General features: G+C 57.2%; 1 pseudogene across 1 annotated transcript; it reads left to right on the top strand.

Moving 5' to 3' along the window:
* Nucleotides 1-327: 327 nt before the first annotated feature.
* Nucleotides 328-4194, top strand: LOC311511961 (glutaminyl-peptide cyclotransferase-like protein; annotated as a pseudogene). Its single transcript has 6 exons — nt 328-406; nt 1803-1918; nt 2108-2246; nt 2444-2543; nt 2910-3142; nt 3941-4194. The product of its transcript is annotated as a glutaminyl-peptide cyclotransferase-like protein (transcript).
* Nucleotides 4195-20192: the final 15998 nt, after the last annotated feature.

Below are 20192 nucleotides of genomic sequence, written 5' to 3' on the forward strand. Positions count from 1 at the left end.
CCCTAAGAGATGTGGTCACCTTAAGATGAACCTAATTCGCTCCGTCAGTGTGGTGGTGTGATCCCTCCTTCTAGGGTTTTGGAAAATTGTGATTCTTTTCCTCTGGTGTTTGGAGAAACACTTGATAGTGATCAACGGGGATTTTGGTTTTGCTCAGTGATTATTTGGTCTGCGAGAAGCTAGATTAAGGGCTGAGCCTTCGTTATTGTTGGACAGAATTGCTGTCCAGACAGTGCAGAAACGGCAGCAGCAGCTGGAGCTCTGCACTACCCAGCGAAATCACTGAGGGTTTGTCTACAGACTCAGGCTTGTGCTTCGGCCCTAACAATGGCTGTGTGGACATTCCTCCTCAGGCTCCGAAACCTGGGCTCCAGTCCCAGTAGGAACAACGACATGGCTATTTTTAGTACCATAATGAGAGCCCCAGTCTGTAGACCTGGGCTTTGAGATTTGTGGCTGCTGGTATTTTTTGCAACGTAGCCATAACCTAAGAGCTGAGAACACTTGGGGCTGGAGCAGTGCAGAAACTTCAGAAGGTGACAGCAGTGTGCAGTGGCAGAGTGGGCAGTGACCGGAGTGGGCAGAGGCATCATTTGATTTTCCTGCATTCCTCCCCTAAGGCTGGAGCTGAATACACCTAACGGCACCCCTAGACCCTAGGACTTCACTTATGGTGGACAGCAAACTAAGAGTTCAGTGTCATGGACAGAAAGGGGAGTGGTGTGTTAACGGGACATTTGTCCGCTGGTCTTTCAGAAAGGGGGAAACTGAGGCAAAGCTACTGCTCCACCTGGGCCCAGGGATTTACCTGTTGTTTGCATACGTTTGAGTCATTGTTGTCATGTTTTCTCAAGTTAATGCCATTCTTCCTTCTCCCCTTAATAAAATATTTCTTTTGTCGCACACAGACTCAGTGCTTGCAAGACAGGAAGTATTGCTTCTTAGAAACACCCAGGGCTGGTGTTTAGTTTTCCCAGATTTCTGGGTGGGAGCTCAAGCCAGTGTTGTGTTATAATTTTGAGAGGAACCCCTATATATTGAAGCCAGAGCTGGAACTGGAAGAAGGGTTACATATGTATTGCAGAGGAGTTTAATCTCCTCCTTTGTACAGAGCAACCCTTATGCCCTGGCACCAACTCTTTCAGAGGATGGTCACAGCTCCTCCCAGGGCCATCATCCGCCCTGGGGCTCACAGAGATGGTGGGTTTTGCGCAGAGCTCTGCATGCACAAAGACACAGGACTTCAAAGCGGGAGACACAAACCCTGCCCCTCAGTCTGTCATTCTGTCCCACAGAGGGGTATTCTGGTGCCTCCCCTTGTCTAATGTCCCCTTGGTAATAAATCCAGTGACAACACAGGTCTGTGGAGTTCTTGGAACTGGCGGTCTTGGGTTCTGATCTCTTCTCCCCCAGGGTAAAACGAAAGAAACCCGCTGAGTGCAATGGGGTGAGGGCCAGATTCTGATACATTACCCTGAATCTATCTATCTATCTATCTATCTATCTATCTATCTATCTATCTATCTATCTATCTATCTATCTATCTATCTATCTATCTAATGAACACAGTTCTGATAAGGCAGCTGCTGGCTGGGAGCCTCCTCTGTACAGCCTCAGATCAGGGTAAGCCTGGGGAATTTAGGAAAGACCTCCCTGCTCTGCAGCTAGCCCCTCCATCCCAAATGTAAAGGTGCTCCTTTAATCTGAGATTCCACAGAGTCCCCATCCCAGCCCCAGTACCTGTCCATGTGGTCCCTGGGCTGGATGGAGCTGGTGATGTTTCAAGCCCGGTGGGGTGGCAGCTTGGGAAAGACAGGGCCGCACCTTCCTGGGGGCCACCGACTCCGCCGTGCCCTGTGCCATCCTGCTGGAACTGGCCACGGCCTTGGACGTGGAGCTGCTGAAGGCCAAGGAGCAGGTGAGAGCTTCCCAGGTTGGGGATTCTACTCTTGTCTTGGGGAAAGGAATGGAGTCTAGTGTGCAAAACCGGGGGGGATGGGAGCCGGGACTCCTGGGTTCTATCCCGAGCTCTGCTGCTGTCCTGGGTGCAGTCCCCTCACCTGTCCAGCAGTGCCAGGTGTTGAGTGATCCCCGTGTCTCTCCCCAGGGCTCTGAGATGACGCTGCAGCTGCTGTTCCTGGATGGCAAGGAGGCCTTCCGGGAGTGGAGTGAGAGGGATTCCCTGTACGGGGCTGTCCATGGCCAAGGCTCAGCACCAGCCGGGCACCAGCCAGCTCCAGGCTATGGTGAGAGCCGCCCGCCTGCCCCTCTGAGGAGTTCTGCATGGGGGATCTTTCAGGCTGGAGGGAGATGGTGGGGGTGCCTGTCCGGGGTAGGCGGGGGGCTCAGTCTGTCTGCACTGGATCTTGTACCAATCCCTCCTTCAGATCCTCCTGGGGTGACTGGGCCCCTACAGATTTAACCCCTCATTGCCTCCTTGCAGAGCCTGTTTGTCTTGCTGGACCTGCTGGGGGCCCGCCACCCGACCATCCAGAACCACTTCCCCTTCACCGCCTCCTGGTTCGACCGGCTCGTCGGCATCGGTACCAAACCTTCCTTTCTTCCAGGGGTGGGAGGGGGCTTGCCCCCCCAGACACTTGTAGCGGGACAGCTACCTCCTCCCCCGCCCGCCAGTCCTGATGGTCCTGCGTCTGTCTGACAATGAATAAAGGTGCCTGGGTTCTAGGCCCAGCTCTGGGAGGGGAGTGGGGTCTAGTGGTTAGAGCAGGGGGGCTGGGAACCAGGACTCCTGGGCTCTATCCCCAGCTGTGAGACAGAGCTGGGAGTTGGGGATTCAGTCCCCGGGGCTGTTGACCTGGCATCTTTCACCAATACTTTATTTCCCTCAAACACGACTTGTCAGGTTTGAAATCTCCCCTCCCTCCCTGGCAGCGTCTCCAAGTCCTCAGGGAGCTCTGTTGTGAGCGGCCAGGTGTAGCCCCCTGTGGGGCTCATTCTGCCGTGCCCCAGCCTGGCAGGTCCCAGGAACCAGTCCATTCCTCACTCTCTTCTCTGTGTCGCCCAGAGAAGTGTCTGCACCGGCTGGGCCTGCTGCAGTCCCACCCCTGGGAGCAGACGTACTTCCAGAGGGAGCCTGTCTATGGGCCTGTCGAAGAGGACCACGTCCCCTTCCTTCGCAAAGGTACCTGTCCTGCCCCATGCTACCGGACATCCAGGTGCAGAGCAGTGTGGGATGGACAGCTGGAGAGGCCTCCCCGGGGGAGCCAGGGAGGAATGTGTGCAGACAAAGTGTGGTGAGACTCCCCCAGGCTCCCACACAAGCCTGGCCTCATGAGTGGAGCAAGGGACTGAGACCTGGGTTCAGGTCCTGGCTTTGCCACTGCCCTGCTGGGTGACTTTGCTGCTGTCTTCCTCAGTTTCCCCATCTGTGAAGTGGGGGGAATCATTCTGACCCCCTTTGTAAAGTGCTTTGGGATCCCCTGAGGACAAGGGCTATGCAAGAGCTAGGTGTTATTTACAGGGGTAAAATGCTTTATAGATGATGTTTGCCTGCCTGGCACACTTCACCCCAGAGGTGGCTGCATTTTGAACTTAGGCTCTGGGATCCTTGGGGTGAAAGACTTTATAAACATATCGTTGCTATCTAGCCACTTGGCCCTGACTCGCTTGATGTCTCTGGCCAATCTGGTTCCCATAATGCACCTGGGCCAGCTGCTCGTTGCTAGGTCAGGGGAGCACACGGCTCCTAGATGTAAGGTCAGGTTGTGCCTGAGGGCCTGGCTCCATCTACTGAGACAGTGTGCGCATTTAGAATGTCGCCCGTCGCCCGCTAGTGGCTGGGCCACATGGGGATAATAGTCTACTACTGCTGACAATAGTGGAATTACTCTTGTAGCTCCAGCAGTAGAGGCTGGGCTTGCAGTGATGCAGATCCTGGGTTGGATCCCTGCTGACTATCCATGTATCTGTCTGGCCGCAGGAGTGCCGGTGCTGCACCTCATCGCCACCCCTTTCCCGTGGGTCTGGCACATGATGGAGGACACGGAGCAGAATCTGCACCCCCCGACTGTGGAGAACCTCTGCAAGATCCTGGCTGCCTTCCTGGCCGAGTACCTGTGGCTGTGGCTACCCAGAGCCTCCCCTGGCGAGGGAACCAACCCCTCTCTGGGCCTCGCAGGATCCTTCGCCCCTCCTAGGCCGAGCTCCATGGGGCCAGCAGCCAAAACACCCTAGGGACCAGGCAAGGTGGCTTGGGGGGCCCGGGCTGTGGCAGCCCCGCAGGGTCTTGGGGAGGTGTTACAATGCTGGGAGGATGGGAAGGGAGATTGTGCTGAGTCTGTTCCAGGGCTGCAGCGGGGCTGTGGCCGGCCCAGGAGTGAAACCTCTTGCTTGAGCCCCTTGAGCCCCTTCCTGGGCTTTACACGCCCCCCAGAGCTCCAGCTGCCAGGGCCTGGACTAGCCTTTTCCCAACAGGGAGCCTGGATCCCAGCTGATCGCGTCCCCCAGGGTCCACGGCTCAGAAGCAGAAATAACTGGGCTGAACCTGGACTGTGCCAGGGGCAGGACACGGGGGGCTGTGGGGGGGCCAGACCTGCACTCTCTGCAGCACGGCCTCCAGCTGCCAGCCCACCAGGGGTTGCTCCTGTTTATGGGGCCCGTCCAGCCCTGGGGTGCTGGGCTCCCAGCCTCGCTCGGGGGCTGCTCCACAGCGACTCTCGTAACAAAGAGCTGCCCTGTCAGTGCTGTTGCCCCCTTCCCACATGCTGGGCAGCCCTGGGCACTGTGGGGCTGGGACACTGCTCCTGGCATGGCTGTTCCCTCCGCTCCGGCCCCTCCTGCCAGTCTCCAGCCGCAGCCCCAGCTCCCATCAGCAGGCGCAAACCCCAGCTCCCCTCCCCTTCCTTCAGCTCAGGGCTGCCGGGCCTGACTGTGTGTGACCCATGCGGAACCAGCACCCCCTTGGTTCCTCTCCACCTCCTCCCTCTGGATTGAGAGGCAGCACAGCCTAGTGGGCAGAGCACTTGACTGCACCCATGGGATCTGTTCCACGCTCTGCCACTAACTGGCCCTGTGAGTTTGGGTAAAACCCTTTTCCCCTCCCTGTGCCTCAGTTTCCCCTCCCATCCTTTGTCTAATTAGACTGTGAGCTATTTAGGGCAGGGACTGTCTGTCTCATGTTCTGTGTATATAGCACCTAGCCCAAGGAGGCCTCTTAGTGCTAATCTGACAGACCATAATCACACCCTCTCAGCTCGCCCAGCCCAGCCCAGCGGCAGGGTGGTTATGGTTTAACAGGAGATGAAATGATTCCCGGCGCTTCAACTTTTCATGTGCTAGAAGCTGGTTTATTGTCACTGCTCAGTAGCTCCCAAGCAAAGCAAGCACTAAGCCACGGGGCGCTGAGGTAAAGGCAAATTGCACTTGAACTAAAAACCCCTTTGTGGGACTCTGCGACCCACCCGACGGGTCCTTCCCCGTCCAAACACTTTGCCCCCCTCGGTAAGAGAGGCTCGTGGGAACGACTGTCGGGGCGAAAGGGGCGAGGGCTGAAAGCTTTGAGAGGCAGACCCTGCGGGGGCCAGGCAGAGCCGAGTGTCAGGGCTCAGGGACACTTGGGTTCCCTTTGTGGGGGGTTAACTAGCGACCGGTTTCTGGGGGATTCCAGATGAAATCTTCGCTGCAGAGCTCGGGGGGGCTGGGGGCAGAGGTGGATTTGACTTTGGAATTGATAATTGCTCAGACGTTTCACACGGGAATGGAGGCGATGTTTCCTGAGCTGCCCAGGGATTGGCAGGGCCGTCGCCACAGAGCTCGGCTGAGGCTTGGCCCCACCCCCCTGGACGCTGTAAGACCCTGGGCGTGGCTGTGTGTGGACCTGGGCTAAGCTGACATGCCCGTTGCGGGCGGGAGCGAGGGGCTAGGCCTGGCGTCTGCCGAAGGAAGTAGCCTGGGGGAGGCAGGTGGCTCCCAGGCGCCATTAGAAATCTGAGCCCCCGGGGGTGGGAGAGGCAGCAGAGCCCAGGGGAGACGGGAGCATAACCCCAACTCTCAGAGCCCTGCTCTCCGGGCCTCAGGAGGCAGCAGGTGGGTGAGAAGTGAGAGGCCACCCCCTGCTGGGGGGCAGAGGTGTAGCTCAAGCAGGCAGAAGCCGTGGGCGGGGTCACCGATGGGCGCAGGGGCTGCCCTGAGGCTGCAGGGACTCAGGCTTCAAACTCAGGCCACTGGCTTATGGCCTCATAGAGGGCGTCCCCGGGGCATTGGGTTGACTTCACGTTGCAATGCCCCTTCAGGGTGTGGCTTTCACTCAGGAAGCCCCTGGAGACAGCACATTGGATCAGGCTCTTGGCAGCGGTCAGGGTGGTGTTGTCAGGGGCTGTTTCTGCAGGACACCAGCAGCCCCCTGTTAATTTCACACACGCCCCTGGCCCCTCTCTGCTGCTCAGGGGATGTGAATGTGGCCTGAGTAAATAAACACCCTCTAGCCCCGTTCTTGATTGGCCATGTCAGTGTCTTTCTCCCCCACCATTGTGTTTGGTAATGCGGCTCCCCGCCTCCACACACACATTTGCTTCGGCATGCTCCCCCTCCCCCTCCCTTTCCTGACCCTGTGCCCCAGCCCAGTGCCCCACCGTGGTGGAACCAAGAGCAGCTGTGGACTTCCCAGTTCCCCTGGGGGCCTAGCAGGGAAATCTGTACAGACGGGAACCACGTACTGGAGAAGCTGCCCAGGAAGCTGATTCCCAGTGACTTATCGTTCCAGTTCTTGGCATGGGCCCCCATGCTGCTCCAGCCTCTGCCCTTGTAGACTCTCGTCTTCACCGATCAGGAAGCTGCAGGCAGAGCGCAGTGTGAGACCCGCATGGGCACGTCGGCCGCACCCTCCCCTCCCCATCGTTCTCGGCAGCTCCCCCAGGGTCGTTGCTGGCCCGTCCCGGGTTTGAACCTGGGACCATCAGAGCTAGAAGCTCAATCCTCTGCCATGGAGCTAAAGACCCACTGAGGAAAAGGACTGGAATGGAGGGGCCCTAACCTGTATTGCACTGTTTGGCCATTAGGTGGCGCTGTGTGTAACACCCCTTATGGAAGGCACCAAGGGCCCCACCTGGACAGAGCTGGGGGTCGAGTGAGGGCTGTAGCGGGCCCAGATGTGGGGCAGGAGAACAGCGCTGGGAGCCGCTGCCCTGCAGGAAATTCCCAGCTGGGTTTCCATCTCCTGACATCACCATCTCAAAGCATTTCACGGAGCAAAATCTCTGGCCAGGTTTTCGTTGCGGGACGTCAGGACGGCTGCAGGGAAACGTGTCAATAACGCCGGCATGGGGCGGTGTCACAGAGGCCTTTGCTGGCCCCCACCTCACCCCATTGCCACGGCTCCAGCCCCACACACAAATGCTGTAGGAGTGTAACTGTCCCAGGCTAGTTAACACATTACAGCCCCGGTGGGGGGACAATCCTCGGTGCTTACGGTGACAGCACTGCCAAGAACACATGTTAAACCAATCAGCGAACCCACCCGCCTGCTAATGGGCTTACCAGGGATCCCTCCCCTGACTCCATCCAGGGCTCCGGCCGGGGTGCAGCCCGTCAAACCCACCCACGGGCTTTTCAGTGCTTCCAAGCTCAGCACAGCTTCTGCTGCGAACATGACCCCTGGGAATCTGTGAGTGCCGCAGGCCGGTCCCTCGATCTGGGAACAGGTCATTCACAGCCAGTGTCTCGCTCCCCAGGGCGTCGCTTCGAAAGGCTGGGGGCAGAGGTGGGAATTTGCATCCCCGCCTTGGCTGGTCGGTCGTTTTACAAGTGTCCTGTGATGGTTCTGACCCTTCCCAGGGTTTGCTGGAGTCACGTCTCCCCCAGAAGAATCACGTCCCATCCCCCCAGACTCCAGACCCATTTGCATTTGTAATACAATGAACTCTGGAAATACCCACACTTCGTCCAACCTGCTTTGTGCAGGGTCTGGGAGGGAACTGCCGTCTCTGGCCCATTTCCCCCTACAGAAATGGGTGGAACCAAGCGCTGTCCGGCATCCTTGGGGAACCCATTGACTTAGTGCCTGGACAGGTTTCTCCTCTGCCTGGCATTTCTGCTATGGCCTGTCACAATGTCAGTGTGACGAAGTGGGCCTGTTCTTAATGTTTCCTCCGAATAGTGTGGGGGTGCCTCAGTTTCCCCTATGCAGTTCTTAAGTATCTAGGTGGTGGGGTAAGGGTGTATCCCTGGGCGATGCTCTGGAACTGCTCCCCATGAAGCCAGTCAGGACTCTGGGGCAGTCGCCTTTCTGTGAGCAGCCTGTCTTCAGGACACACAGCTCACACAGCTTCCACCTTCCTGGGTCTGACCTCGGAGCATTCAGCATCCTCTGCCCCTCCGTGCGCTTCCCCCAGCCAGTCCGCTCAGGCGGGGCTCCTGGGGAAGCCAGAGGGTCCGGCACCCCAACTTCGCAGTCAGACGTGACTCTCAGCCGGCCAGTAAAACAGAAGGTTTATTAGACGACAGGAACATGGTCTTGCAGGTGCAGAGAACGGGACCCCTCAGCTGGGTCCATTTTGGGGCCAGTGAGCCAGACAACCACGTCTGCCCTTCACTCCATGTCCCAGCCAGCCCCAAACTGAAACTCCCTCCAGCCCCTCCTCCTCTGGGCTTTGTTCCTTTCCTGGGCCAGGAGGTCACCTGATTCCTTTGTTCTCCAACCCTTCAGCTCTCACCTTGCAGGGGGGGAAGGGCCCAGGCCATCAGTTGCCAGGAAACAGGGTGTCGGCCATTCTCTGTGTCCAGACCCCTGCACACACCTGCCCTCTAGGGCTCTGCAATGATCATACACCCTTACCCCACCACCTAGATACTTAAGAACTGCATAGGGGAAACTGAGGCACCCCCACACTATTCGGAGGAAACATTAAGAACAGGCCCACTTCGTCACATCTCTCCCCCCTTCGAGATCGAACTGAGAGGGGTCACTTTACCCGGTGACCTGGGGAAGTTCGAAGCCACCAATGTTCCCATGGATGCCCCAGCATCTCTCCCATTCCTTGGTAGGAGTTACACCAGGCCCTTCCAGTTTCACGCCCTCCCTTAGGTCGGGGGTGGTCGATAGCACTAGCAGGCTGCATGTGGGAAGGTTTCTGCAGCCCATGCCCTTTGGCCACCCCAAAACCCCAGGGGGTCAAACTGGGATTGGGTTTTCTCCGAGTGCTCCAGTCTGGAGGGCTGCAATTCGGGCTCTCTTGGTTAAGGGCCCCCATCTTGACCTGGGCCACATACTGTTCACTTACAGAACTAGCATGGAGACATCCCTTTCTCCACAACCTTGTCTCCCAACAAGCTGGCCAAACACAGCCACTTGGTTATAGGACGGTATACCTTTCTTAACAGCTTTCACTCCATCTGAGACCTTCTCAAAGCTATCCACACTGGATCTTTCAACAGGACAGTCAGTGGATCCATTCACAACAGAAAATTTCTGGCTGTTAGGAACTGAAACTTTCTTGATTAAATCATTTTCACACCCTTCAGTTGCAGTAAACTGCTTGCAAAGACTCCATGAGGATTCCTTTCCCTAGGGCTTCTCTATGCAACAATTCACCCCTCCCAGAAATTCTGCTCTTACCCTCTTTACCTAGGGCTTGCTCTAGGGGAACACTTTCCTGAGCAACAACAGACTCTTTCTGGGTCTCCCTTACATCCAGAATCATTTCTGGCCCATCAGGCGGATTCCTACATAATCCCCTTTGAGGCAAACTTACAGACTTCCTAGATAAAAGGTTAGAAGCATTCTCCTTCCCTTTGCCACACACAAGTTCAGGAATCTTTTCCTTCTTGCTACAGGTTTCCACACCCTCAGTAGGTAACACAATCACACACCTTCATGCTCTCCTTGTGCCCTGGCTAGGATCTCACCCTGATTAGACAGAGTTGCTCCACCCTTTCCAACAACACACTAGCAACAGGCAAAATACAAGCACCAGAATTGTCTGGTCTCTGGGATTTTACATAGACCCTAACTGGATGCGACCTAGTTACAGGGCCATTCTCCCGAGCAGACAGAAACTTAGGACCCTTCCCTTCCTGGGCTTTAGCTGAATCCAGAACCAGCTCTGAGACAACTGCACGACCCTCAACCATCACAGGCTGAAAGGCCCGTTCTGTTAGCTCCACAGACCAAGAAGAGCCGGACACACTTTCTCCTTTACCAGACACCCAGGTTGGGATCTCATTCCCTTTGTCCCAGCACACAAGGCTGGTCACAGACAACTGCTTGGAGATCAGGGTAGCTCCCTCCATAGGCAAGTCAATACCCCTGACAGACAGAGACCCATTTCCTTCACTGTCCCAATTCTCCACCCAGCTAACAGGTAAGGTCCAGGGACTCTCATCTTCCGCTCTCCTCGCCTTCCCACCCTGCTGACTGGACACAGCCATCAGATCACAAGGCTGCCTAGGCTCATCCAAACTTTCCTTACCAAGCACCTTGCCACTCCCCACAGATCCCCTGCCCTGCCTGTGTCTCCCCCCACTCTGCTGGGGTCTCAGCTCCCACTGTGCTCAGCGCTGCCCTGGCTGTCCCAGTGGGGCAGGCCACTGCTTTCCTCATTGCATCAGAGCCAGGGAGAGTCCCCACTCTGGTGTGCAAGGGGGCAGGGAGCATCTCTCTGTCCCACCCAGCCCCAGGGGTCTGGTTACAGGCAGGCAGGTAGCCTGAGCCTAGCGGCTCCTCCCTGCTGCCAGCCAGGTCATCTGCATTTTCACTGACCATTTCCCTCTCCGCCGATTGGTTCCCTGGATTCAAATTCAAACCCTTGGCAGTTACAGGAACAGGGCCTGGATCCTGTCCCAAAGAGACACAGTCACCCCACAACAGGGTCTCGCAGCTGGTGTCCTGGGGCACCCCAACGACCAGCCAGCCCCACTCCTCCTGGGTCTGCACAGGGATCTGGACCATAGGGAAGGTGAGGGGCTTCGTCCCTGGGACCCTCACACAGCTCCTCAGCATCTGAGGCTGCACCACCCAGGGCCTGACACCAGTTCTCTCTGTCCCAGGATCTCGCCACCCCAGGAATGTCTCCCCATTGACCATCACCTTCCGCTCCCACTGGGGGTCCGAGGGGCCTGGCCCCAGGAAACTCCACACAGACATATAGGTTGGGGTCAGGAGTGGGAGCGTGTCCACCTCCCCACCCATCTGGCTGATGGAGTCTGTGGCCTTGGGACCCAGCAAGGGAGCTAGACACCGGGGCTTTTCCGCAGGGTCCCCCTGGTTCAAATCGCCAGCCTGCTCAAAGGCAGTGAGGTGGGCATCCACACCCCCTCCCTCCTTAACTAGGGGCAGCAATTTAGTCTCGAGGTTCCCTGCGGAACTGGCCCCCCGGGGTCTATCCCCACTCACCCCGGGGAGGTCCCCTAGGCCTCTCCACTCCCCCACCGCCAGTTCATGCTGCTGCCGCTTCTGCAGCTCTTTCTCGGGCTCTCGCTGTCTCTCACAGTCCTCTTGCTCCCTCGGACTCAGCTCCAATCCCGTCCATCTCCGATCCCCCGATGGGGAACCCGATCGTGAAGACCCCCATCTGGTCGGGGACAGGAGTCTTGGGGATGCCTGGCTCCCACTCCAGCTGCTCCCAGATCCTGCTATAGCCCCATTTGGGGTCAGGAATCTGTTCCTTAGAGCGGTCATCCTCCTCCAGCTGCACGATTAACTGTGCTTTGGTGAACTTTCCAACGCTCAACCCTCTCTTTTTGCACAGGGTTACAATGTCCTTCTTAAGGAGACGGGGACAGACCATCACTCCGCTCCTCCCAAGGTGTTGTGGACTCACAGGCCCGTGTGTTCTCAGCTCCCCACGGTTTCCAGGGAGAACCCCTAGTGTGCCAGCCCTTCTCGAGGTCACCACCTCTTTGCCAGGGTCGAGCTGCAGACTCCTCCGCCCCTTGGACTGCTCGCTGCAATCCCCAGGGGAACCCTGTTACTGCACAGTCCTTCTCGCTGGTCACACACTCCCAGGGGTTAACCGCCCCCCGAAACCGCTCCTCTCCGAGCCTTCAGCAGGCCTGGTCCTCGGCAATCCCCCTTCGTGTTACTGCTCCCCAGTCACTTACTGCAGGAAGCGCCATCCACGGGGTGCAGTACATCCCACCGCTGCCACCAGTTGTCACGGAGTCCCTGGGCGATGCTCTGGAACTGCTCCCCATGAAGCCAGTCAGGACTCTGGGGCAGTCGCCTTTCTGTGAGCAGCCTGTCTTCAGGACACACAGCTCACACAGCTTCCACCTTCCTGGGTCTGACCTCGGAGCATTCAGCATCCTCTGCCCCTCCGTGCGCTTCCCCCAGCCAGTCCGCTCAGGCGGGGCTCCTGGGGAAGCCAGAGGGTCCGGCACCCCAACTTCGCAGTCAGACGTGACTCTCAGCCGGCCAGTAAAACAGAAGGTTTATTAGACGACAGGAACATGGTCTTGCAGGTGCAGAGAACGGGACCCCTCAGCTGGGTCCATTTTGGGGCCAGTGAGCCAGACAACCACGTCTGCCCTTCACTCCATGTCCCAGCCAGCCCCAAACTGAAACTCCCTCCAGCCCCTCCTCCTCTGGGCTTTGTTCCTTTCCTGGGCCAGGAGGTCACCTGATTCCTTTGTTCTCCAACCCTTCAGCTCTCACCTTGCAGGGGGGGAAGGGCCCAGGCCATCAGTTGCCAGGAAACAGGGTGTCGGCCATTCTCTGTGTCCAGACCCCTGCACACACCTGCCCTCTAGGGCTCTGCAATGATCATACACCCTTACCCCACCACCTAGATACTTAAGAACTGCATAGGGGAAACTGAGGCACCCCCACACTATTCGGAGGAAACATTAAGAACAGGCCCACTTCGTCACATCTCTCCCCCCTTCGAGATCGAACTGAGAGGGGTCACTTTACCCGGTGACCTGGGGAAGTTCGAAGCCACCAATGTTCCCATGGATGCCCCAGCATCTCTCCCATTCCTTGGTAGGAGTTACACCAGGCCCTTCCAGTTTCACGCCCTCCCTTAGGTCGGGGGTGGTCGATAGCACTAGCAGGCTGCATGTGGGAAGGTTTCTGCAGCCCATGCCCTTTGGCCACCCCAAAACCCCAGGGGGTCAAACTGGGATTGGGTTTTCTCCGAGTGCTCCAGTCTGGAGGGCTGCAATTCGGGCTCTCTTGGTTAAGGGCCCCCATCTTGACCTGGGCCACATACTGTTCACTTACAGAACTAGCATGGAGACATCCCTTTCTCCACAACCTTGTCTCCCAACAAGCTGGCCAAACACAGCCACTTGGTTATAGGACGGTATACCTTTCTTAACAGCTTTCACTCCATCTGAGACCTTCTCAAAGCTATCCACACTGGATCTTTCAACAGGACAGTCAGTGGATCCATTCACAACAGAAAATTTCTGGCTGTTAGGAACTGAAACTTTCTTGATTAAATCATTTTCACACCCTTCAGTTGCAGTAAACTGCTTGCAAAGACTCCATGAGGATTCCTTTCCCTAGGGCTTCTCTATGCAACAATTCACCCCTCCCAGAAATTCTGCTCTTACCCTCTTTACCTAGGGCTTGCTCTAGGGGAACACTTTCCTGAGCAACAACAGACTCTTTCTGGGTCTCCCTTACATCCAGAATCATTTCTGGCCCATCAGGCGGATTCCTACATAATCCCCTTTGAGGCAAACTTACAGACTTCCTAGATAAAAGGTTAGAAGCATTCTCCTTCCCTTTGCCACACACAAGTTCAGGAATCTTTTCCTTCTTGCTACAGGTTTCCACACCCTCAGTAGGTAACACAATCACACACCTTCATGCTCTCCTTGTGCCCTGGCTAGGATCTCACCCTGATTAGACAGAGTTGCTCCACCCTTTCCAACAACACACTAGCAACAGGCAAAATACAAGCACCAGAATTGTCTGGTCTCTGGGATTTTACATAGACCCTAACTGGATGCGACCTAGTTACAGGGCCATTCTCCCGAGCAGACAGAAACTTAGGACCCTTCCCTTCCTGGGCTTTAGCTGAATCCAGAACCAGCTCTGAGACAACTGCACGACCCTCAACCATCACAGGCTGAAAGGCCCGTTCTGTCTGCTCCACAGACCAAGAAGAGCCGGACACACTTTCTCCTTTACCAGACACCCAGGTTGGGATCTCATTCCCTTTGTCCCAGCACACAAGGCTGGTCACAGACAACTGCTTGGAGATCAGGGTAGCTCCCTCCATAGGCAAGTCAATACCCCTGACAGACAGAGACCCATTTCCTTCACTGTCCCAATTCTCCACCCAGCTAACAGGTAAGGTCCAGGGACTCTCATCTTCCGCTCTCCTCGCCTTCCCACCCTGCTGACTGGACACAGCCATCAGATCACAAGGCTGCCTAGGCTCATCCAAACTTTCCTTACCAAGCACCTTGCCACTCCCCACAGATCCCCTGCCCTGCCTGTGTCTCCCCCCACTCTGCTGGGGTCTCAGCTCCCACTGTGCTCAGCGCTGCCCTGGCTGTCCCAGTGGGGCAGGCCACTGCTTTCCTCATTGCATCAGAGCCAGGGAGAGTCCCCACTCTTGTGTGCAAGGGGGCAGGGAGCATCTCTCTGTCCCACCCAGCCCCAGGGGTCTGGTTACAGGCAGGCAGGTATCCTGAGCCTAGCGGCTCCTCCCTGCTGCCAGCCAGGTCATCTGCATTTTCACTGACCATTTCCCTCTCCGCCGATTGGTTCCCTGGATTCAAATTCAAACCCTTGGCAGTTACAGGAACAGGGCCTGGATCCTGTCCCAAAGAGACACAGTCACCCCACAACAGGGTCTCGCAGCTGGTGTCCTGGGGCACCCCAACGACCAGCCAGCCCCACTCCTCCTGGGTCTGCACAGGGATCTGGACCATAGGGAAGGTGAGGGGCTTCGTCCCTGGGACCCTCACACAGCTCACACAGCCCCTCAGCATCTGAGGCTGCACCACCCAGGGCCTGACACCAGTTCTCTCTGTCCCAGGATCTCGCCACCCCAGGAATGTCTCCCCATTGACCATCACCTTCCGCTCCCACTGGGGGTCCGAGGGGCCTGGCCCCAGGAAACTCCACACAGACATATAGGTTGGGGTCAGGAGTGGGAGCGTGTCCACCTCCCCACCCATCTGGCTGATGGAGTCTGTGGCCTTGGGACCCAGCAAGGGAGCTAGACACCGGGGCTTTTCCGCAGGGTCCCCCTGGTTCAAATCGCCAGCCTGCTCAAAGGCAGTGAGGTGGGCATCCACACCCCCTCCCTCCTTAACTAGGGGCAGCAATTTAGTCTCGAGGTTCCCTGCGGAACTGGCCCCCCGGGGTCTATCCCCACTCACCCCGGGGAGGTCCCCTAGGCCTCTCCACTCCCCCACCGCCAGTTCATGCTGCTGCCGCTTCTGCAGCTCTTTCTCGGGCTCTCGCTGTCTCTCACAGTCCTCTTGCTCCCTCGGACTCAGCTCCAATCCCGTCCATCTCCGATCCCCCGATGGGGAACCCGATCGTGAAGACCCCCATCTGGTCGGGGACAGGAGTCTTGGGGATGCCTGGCTCCCACTCCAGCTGCTCCCAGATCCTGCTATAGCCCCATTTGGGGTCAGGAATCTGTTCCTTAGAGCGGTCATCCTCCTCCAGCTGCACGATTAACTGTGCTTTGGTGAACTTTCCAACGCTCAACCCTCTCTTTTTGCACAGGGTTACAATGTCCTTCTTAAGGAGACGGGGACAGACCATCACTCCGCTCCTCCCAAGGTGTTGTGGACTCACAGGCCCGTGTGTTCTCAGCTCCCCACGGTTTCCAGGGAGAACCCCTAGTGTGCCAGCCCTTCTCGAGGTCACCACCTCTTTGCCAGGGTCGAGCTGCAGACTCCTCCGCCCCTTGGACTGCTCGCTGCAATCCCCAGGGGAACCCTGTTACTGCACAGTCCTTCTCGCTGGTCACACACTCCCAGGGGTTAACCGCCCCCCGAAACCGCTCCTCTCCGAGCCTTCAGCAGGCCTGGTCCTCGGCAATCCCCCTTCGTGTTACTGCTCCCCAGTCACTTACTGCAGGAAGCGCCATCCACGGGGTGCAGTACATCCCACCGCTGCCACCAGTTGTCACGGAGTCCCTGGGCGATGCTCTGGAACTGCTCCCCATGAAGCCAGTCAGGACTCTGGGGCAGTCGCCTTTCTGTGAGCAGCCTGTCTTCAGGACACACAGCTCACACAGCTTCCACCTTCCTGGGTCTGACCTCGGAGCATTCAGCATCCTCTGCCCCTCCGTGCGCTTCCCCCAGCCAGTCCGCTCAGGCGGGGCTCCTGGGGAAGCCAGAGGGTCCGGCACCCCAACTTTGCAGTCAGACGTGACTCTCAGCCGGCCAGTAAAACAGAAGGTTTATTAGACGACAGGAACATGGTCTTGCAGGTGCAGAGAACGGGACCCCTCAGCTGGGTCCATTTTGGGGCCAGTGAGCCAGACAACCACGTCTGCCCTTCACTCCATGTCCCAGCCAGCCCCAAACTGAAACTCCCTCCAGCCCCTCCTCCTCTGGGCTTTGTTCCTTTCCTGGGCCAGGAGGTCACCTGATTCCTTTGTTCTCCAACCCTTCAGCTCTCACCTTGCAGGGGGGGAAGGGCCCAGGCCATCAGTTGCCAGGAAACAGGGTGTCGGCCATTCTCTGTGTCCAGACCCCTGCACACACCTGCCCTCTAGGGCTCTGCAATGATCATACACCCTTACCCCACCACCTAGATACTTAAGAACTGCATAGGGGAAACTGAGGCACCCCCACACTATTCGGAGGAAACATTAAGAACAGGCCCACTTCGTCACATCTCTCCCCCCTTCGAGATCGAACTGAGAGGGGTCACTTTACCCGGTGACCTGGGGAAGTTCGAAGCCACCAATGTTCCCATGGATGCCCCAGCATCTCTCCCATTCCTTGGTAGGAGTTACACCAGGCCCTTCCAGTTTCACGCCCTCCCTTAGGTCGGGGGTGGTCGATAGCACTAGCAGGCTGCATGTGGGAAGGTTTCTGCAGCCCATGCCCTTTGGCCACCCCAAAACCCCAGGGGGTCAAACTGGGATTGGGTTTTCTCCGAGTGCTCCAGTCTGGAGGGCTGCAATTCGGGCTCTCTTGGTTAAGGGCCCCCATCTTGACCTGGGCCACATACTGTTCACTTACAGAACTAGCATGGAGACATCCCTTTCTCCACAACCTTGTCTCCCAACAAGCTGGCCAAACACAGCCACTTGGTTATAGGACGGTATACCTTTCTTAACAGCTTTCACTCCATCTGAGACCTTCTCAAAGCTATCCACACTGGATCTTTCAACAGGACAGTCAGTGGATCCATTCACAACAGAAAATTTCTGGCTGTTAGGAACTGAAACTTTCTTGATTAAATCATTTTCACACCCTTCAGTTGCAGTAAACTGCTTGCAAAGACTCCATGAGGATTCCTTTCCCTAGGGCTTCTCTATGCAACAATTCACCCCTCCCAGAAATTCTGCTCTTACCCTCTTTACCTAGGGCTTGCTCTAGGGGAACACTTTCCTGAGCAACAACAGACTCTTTCTGGGTCTCCCTTACATCCAGAATCATTTCTGGCCCATCAGGCGGATTCCTACATAATCCCCTTTGAGGCAAACTTACAGACTTCCTAGATAAAAGGTTAGAAGCATTCTCCTTCCCTTTGCCACACACAAGTTCAGGAATCTTTTCCTTCTTGCTACAGGTTTCCACACCCTCAGTAGGTAACACAATCACACACCTTCATGCTCTCCTTGTGCCCTGGCTAGGATCTCACCCTGATTAGACAGAGTTGCTCCACCCTTTCCAACAACACACTAGCAACAGGCAAAATACAAGCACCAGAATTGTCTGGTCTCTGGGATTTTACATAGACCCTAACTGGATGCGACCTAGTTACAGGGCCATTCTCCCGAGCAGACAGAAACTTAGGACCCTTCCCTTCCTGGGCTTTAGCTGAATCCAGAACCAGCTCTGAGACAACTGCACGACCCTCAACCATCACAGGCTGAAAGGCCCGTTCTGTTAGCTCCACAGACCAAGAAGAGCCGGACACACTTTCTCCTTTACCAGACACCCAGGTTGGGATCTCATTCCCTTTGTCCCAGCACACAAGGCTGGTCACAGACAACTGCTTGGAGATCAGGGTAGCTCCCTCCATAGGCAAGTCAATACCCCTGACAGACAGAGACCCATTTCCTTCACTGTCCCAATTCTCCACCCAGCTAACAGGTAAGGTCCAGGGACTCTCATCTTCCGCTCTCCTCGCCTTCCCACCCTGCTGACTGGACACAGCCATCAGATCACAAGGCTGCCTAGGCTCATCCAAACTTTCCTTACCAAGCACCTTGCCACTCCCCACAGATCCCCTGCCCTGCCTGTGTCTCCCCCCACTCTGCTGGGGTCTCAGCTCCCACTGTGCTCAGCGCTGCCCTGGCTGTCCCAGTGGGGCAGGCCACTGCTTTCCTCATTGCATCAGAGCCAGGGAGAGTCCCCACTCTTGTGTGCAAGGGGGCAGGGAGCATCTCTCTGTCCCACCCAGCCCCAGGGGTCTGGTTACAGGCAGGCAGGTATCCTGAGCCTAGCGGCTCCTCCCTGCTGCCAGCCAGGTCATCTCCTTTTTCACTGACCATTTCCCTCTCCGCCGATTGGTTCCCTGGATTCAAATTCAAACCCTTGGCAGTTACAGGAACAGGGCCTGGATCCTGTCCCAAAGAGACACAGTCACCCCACAACAGGGTCTCGCAGCTGGTGTCCTGGGGCACCCCAACGACCAGCCAGCCCCACTCCTCCTGGGTCTGCACAGGGATCTGGACCATAGGGAAGGTGAGGGGCTTCGTCCCTGGGACCCTCACACAGCTCACACAGCCCCTCAGCATCTGAGGCTGCACCACCCAGGGCCTGACACCAGTTCTCTCTGTCCCAGGATCTCGCCACCCCAGGAATGTCTCCCCATTGACCATCACCTTCCGCTCCCACTGGGGGTCCGAGGGGCCTGGCCCCAGGAAACTCCACACAGACATATAGGTTGGGGTCAGGAGTGGGAGCGTGTCCACCTCCCCACCCATCTGGCTGATGGAGTCTGTGGCCTTGGGACCCAGCAAGGGAGCTAGACACCGGGGCTTTTCCGCAGGGTCCCCCTGGTTCAAATCGCCAGCCTGCTCAAAGGCAGTGAGGTGGGCATCCACACCCCCTCCCTCCTTAACTAGGGGCAGCAATTTAGTCTCGAGGTTCCCTGCGGAACTGGCCCCCCGGGGTCTATCCCCACTCACCCCGGGGAGGTCCCCTAGGCCTCTCCACTCCCCCACCGCCAGTTCATGCTGCTGCCGCTTCTGCAGCTCTTTCTCGGGCTCTCGCTGTCTCTCACAGTCCTCTTGCTCCCTCGGACTCAGCTCCAATCCCGTCCATCTCCGATCCCCCGATGGGGAACCCGATCGTGAAGACCCCCATCTGGTCGGGGACAGGAGTCTTGGGGATGCCTGGCTCCCACTCCAGCTGCTCCCAGATCCTGCTATAGCCCCATTTGGGGTCAGGAATCTGTTCCTTAGAGCGGTCATCCTCCTCCAGCTGCACGATTAACTGTGCTTTGGTGAACTTTCCAACGCTCAACCCTCTCTTTTTGCACAGGGTTACAATGTCCTTCTTAAGGAGACGGGGACAGACCATCACTCCGCTCCTCCCAAGGTGTTGTGGACTCACAGGCCCGTGTGTTCTCAGCTCCCCACGGTTTCCAGGGAGAACCCCTAGTGTGCCAGCCCTTCTCGAGGTCACCACCTCTTTGCCAGGGTCGAGCTGCAGACTCCTCCGCCCCTTGGACTGCTCGCTGCAATCCCCAGGGGAACCCTGTTACTGCACAGTCCTTCTCGCTGGTCACACACTCCCAGGGGTTAACCGCCCCCCGAAACCGCTCCTCTCCGAGCCTTCAGCAGGCCTGGTCCTCGGCAATCCCCCTTCGTGTTACTGCTCCCCAGTCACTTACTGCAGGAAGCGCCATCCACGGGGTGCAGTACATCCCACCGCTGCCACCAGTTGTCACGGAGTCCCTGGGCGATGCTCTGGAACTGCTCCCCATGAAGCCAGTCAGGACTCTGGGGCAGTCGCCTTTCTGTGAGCAGCCTGTCTTCAGGACACACAGCTCACACAGCTTCCACCTTCCTGGGTCTGACCTCGGAGCATTCAGCATCCTCTGCCCCTCCGTGCGCTTCCCCCAGCCAGTCCGCTCA

This window comes from Lepidochelys olivacea (assembly GCF_965140295.1).
Source record: "Lepidochelys olivacea isolate rLepOli2 genome assembly, chromosome: 23".
Classification (NCBI taxonomy): Eukaryota; Metazoa; Chordata; order Testudines; family Cheloniidae; genus Lepidochelys; species Lepidochelys olivacea.